Genomic DNA, 4,293 nt, shown 5'->3' with positions numbered 1-4,293 from the left:
GTTTACTTGCTGTAATAGTGCATACATAATGTAAATTGCCTGCAGTCTAATGTCTTCAACTACATTATGGTAGGCAAACTATCATCATCAACTTGAAGTAGTGACTAAGGGTATACAAATGGTACATGAAGAGTTTGAAAAACTCATGTCTCTAACTTCAGATGCACCCCCAAGCTCAAGCACATCGAAGAGAAAGCGGGGTCAACTAGTGAGTAGTTGAACTCTTTCTGTAAGCACTTCCTTAATTCGTAAGACTGCCATTCTTGACCCAACCACTGTACACTCTGGTAGATGCATGTACAACTTGGAATTATTGTATATATTGTAACCTCTATAAATTTTGTATGTAGGAAAACTTAGGATTCTCAAATGATGACAATACTACAAGTGTTTGGCCCTAGAAACAATAACCTGATGCGGTCATCAATGCCCTTGCAGTGCAGCAGGAACAACCAGAAGTCGTGAACCACGCCATGGTAAACAAGCATGACGAAGTAGATGATATGAAGAAGGCTTTGGCATGGAAGCAGCTACAATTTCAAGTTGTGGCTAATGCCCTAGAAGAGCGTGAGATAGAACATGAAGCTGTGAAGCATCTCGTGCCAGATACGCATCATGGCCAAGAATTTGTGAAGATAACCCTTGCAGAGCACAGAAAAAGTTCTAGAGGGTGTCAAGAGGGCCCTGTTAGAGCAACTGGCTGAAATTGAAAGTCTGAAATTGGGAATATTATATCTGCATAACCGTCTTGAATCAATGAACATTTCCACTATAGGGCAAACAAGAAGAACTTGACCTCGTCAAGAAAGCGGAAGAAGTGAAAACCTTGGATCTCGAAAAGAGGCTTGATAATATTGATGGATTGCTAAAGTTCATCGTCTAGACTATGTCGCCAGCATCCTATGAGATGTGAGCAATCAAACTAAGTCATATGTGTCTAATTTCATTTTGCGGTTGTGTCCCATGGTTGGCTATTGTAATGTCTTAGATAGTCTGTTTGGAAATTGTGAAGTTTACGGTTTACTAAAAGCATTGAGTGCTGAATTTGGGTTAAATTTCAAATTTTGCATGAATTCATATTAAATTTATTAAAAAATCAACATTGTATCAAATGTGACCGCGAATTGCAATATAATACAAACTGACCGCGCCTGAATACTATGATGATTATGAACTGCGTCACAAGCGTATGGTCCCACATGTAAGAAGCCATGTCACCCACGTATGGACCCGTCTGCCAACATCCACGTCAGCACAACAATGGGCCCACATGTCAGAACCGTGGACCGGTCATATGACACATCGTCACCGAAAAAATGATGCCTGGTCCCAATTGTAAGCACCCACGTCAGCATTTTCTAGGCCCATATGTCTGCAGTGTTGATAGGTCAAACAGATGATGAGTTATTACTAACAGGACCGTTGGCGATAAAATCCATGGCAGACCTACATGGAAGAAGCCACATCAACAACTTCTGGCCCCACCTGTTAGAATCTTTGACTGGTCAAACCCGTGGACTGATTACCGGTGACAGGATCATCATCGCCAAAAAGATCTTAGGTGATAGATTGGGCTATCATACGTGACTTTCTGGGCCATCACCGAAAATGGCCATTGATGACATTTCAGGCCGTCACCTAAAATGCAATCTCGCATGACAAAAAAGTGGTATTGTCAAAAATTTAATTTCTATGGCGGCGCTTCGGTGATGGTGGGGTGACGACCGAAAAACGTCACCAGCGTATTTTCTGTGACGAAAATGGGTTATATGTGATACAAGTGAAGCGTCACAAAACAGAGCAAAGTTTGTAGTGCAGGACAAAAGCACCATAACCTGTTAACGGGCCAAAAGCGCCATGGGTTGTCAATAGGCTGAAAGGGGTTAACGGTACAAACCTCATGGGTTGCAAATGGGCCGAAATTAAACTATGGTTGCATACGGACTGAAAGGCATGAGGGCTAGAAATGAGCCAAAATGCATCACGAGCCGTAATGGGCTGAAAGCACTGCCGGCCATAAATGGGTTATAAATATCAAGTGTCATTAAGGGGCCGAAAGTGACCCCTGTCCGTAAATGGTTTCAAACATACCACAAGGCTTTAACAGGCCAAAAGACACGCGAGGTAGTAAATGGTCCAAAGACACGCCGAGACATTAACAAGCCGAAATACATCCCATGTCATAAATGTCCCAAATGATACCCCTGGCCATCAATGGCTCGAAAGAGACATTGGTTCACAAATGGGCCAAGGACACAACATGTCGTTAATAGTCCGAAAGACACATTGAGCCCTAAATGGTTCAAGTGACACCACATGCCATTAACAGGCGGAAAGACACCTCGGGCCATAAATGGGCCGAAGGACACCATGGGCTATAAACAGGCCAAAAGGCACATCGGGCCGCGTATGGACAAAGGACACAATGCGACATTAACAGGCCAAAAGAGGTAATGGACCGTAAATGGGCCCAATTACACCATGGGCCTTTAATGACATGTAATTATCAATGGGGCATAATAATTAGTGATGAATGACTCACGTTCCTGTAATGGGCTGAATCCCCATAGGTTCTAATGGGTCATGTAGACCCGAGCCATAAATGGGCTATATGCAAGCAGGTCATTAGAAGGCCTATCATGGGCTAGCCTGCCAACTTTTGACTACGTCAAGTGGGCCTCAAGTAGGCCTTTGATTGAGCCAACATTTTTAACAAAACGTGCATTGTTGTGTTGTGTCGCATGTCTATATGGCATAGGCGCGCATCATCCATTGGATGGGTGATACTTGTTCCAATGAGGAGCAGACACATGATCCCATTGGTGAATGAGAAGACTACAAGTGGAGGATCATCAATGGTCGATGTTGTTAACAGGTGTCGGATCTGGAACCTACACTTGATAGCTTAACGACGACCTGTTACAAGGGTTGCCACGTGTTGGATACCCTTAATAAAACACTTCTATGACACGCTATTTTCTATCATGGAAGTGCACACTTCCATGGACAAAAGTGATCATTGTCATGTAACACATCTACGACATCACATGTACGACTAACTTGATTCTACCATAAAACTGTCACAGATGACATGGGTGACAGAAAACATGACATACTATCACAAATGGGTATCATCATGGATGTGTCTTTTTTTTGTTGTGTCGCGTGCCTCGTCCTCTTCATATCTAGATCTGGATGTTCATCCTTCCTTCGTCATCCACGAGACCATATTAGTCCTTGTTGTTGTGGTTAGACCCATTCCTTCACATTCAGTGTCCGTGGGTGGATACTATTTCTCGTCCTTCTTTCGATGTGCTAACAGTGCAACGACGTTCAAAAGTAATGGTCTTTATTATTTTTATTTTATAATGTTGCTTGGGGTCGTCCCTTTCCTAATTACCCAAGACAACACATGACATTGGGCACTGATGGATTAATTTGTAGGCGCGTGGTGACCAAAAAACATCTGACACATATAAACCATGTGTTGGAGTGTGGACATGCCTCTACAAATAACTATGGCAGCCACTCACACAAATATCTTTCATCCCCAAAGAGTTCTCCTCCAGCATGACTCATACCTCCAATGTGCCACCCCCCTCTCGAAAACATCACACCCACTTCTATCTTCCCCACCATCCTCCAAAGTATCGACCCTCCTTTGTTTCATTGTTGAAACACCGCCGGCGCCTTCCCTGTCCTCCATGTATCTAGATCTGGTACCGCAGGTAATCGGTAATGGCCAGATCTGGTCTCCACGTTGTCCCCACATTTAGATCTGGTCTCATCGGCAATAGAGGATACCTTCATCCTCTCGATTTCTAGATTTGGTCTTCAGGTCATCCCCATGTTCAGATCTGGTCTCATCGACAACAGGGGATGCCTTCATCCTCTCGATGCCTAGATCTAGGTGCTCGTTCTTCTCCCCATCACCACTGTGGTCAGGTTCAAGCATCTTTCTACCATTGTTCACGCTATCTAATTCAGTCTCTCATTCTTCATTGGTTCCATGGTCAGATCTGATCTCTTGTCATTCCATGAGCAAGTCCGGTCTTCAATCCTTCCTTCGTTGTCTTGGCGGACAGATGTGGAAAGAACGCCGACAATCAATGGTATGTTTATATATTTGCTTTGTTCTTATTCTAGTAATGTTTGCTTCAAAGTTTTGGCCATTCCATTCTTTCTTCTCCATGTGGGGGGCAGGACAGATAGATAGCTTGGGCAAATTACGAAGGATCCCCGCGATAAGCATTTGCCATGAAAATTGTCCATTACTTTCTTATTTCTTGATAT

General features: G+C 43.5%; 1 long non-coding RNA gene across 1 annotated transcript; it reads left to right on the top strand.

The window, feature by feature from the left end:
- Positions 1–3,528: 3,528 nt before the first annotated feature.
- On the top strand, positions 3,529–4,091 carry LOC123111886 (uncharacterized). Its single transcript, XR_006454861.1, has 3 exons — positions 3,529–3,728; positions 3,826–3,940; positions 4,018–4,091. It is a non-coding gene; the product is annotated as an uncharacterized lncRNA (long non-coding RNA).
- Positions 4,092–4,293: the final 202 nt, after the last annotated feature.

Source organism: Triticum aestivum, chromosome 5B (genome assembly GCF_018294505.1).
Source record: "Triticum aestivum cultivar Chinese Spring chromosome 5B, IWGSC CS RefSeq v2.1, whole genome shotgun sequence".
Lineage (NCBI taxonomy): Eukaryota > Viridiplantae > Streptophyta > Magnoliopsida > Poales > Poaceae > Triticum > Triticum aestivum.
The sequence above is the reverse complement of the archived record's forward strand: the minus strand, read 5'-3'. Positions and strand labels throughout refer to the sequence as shown.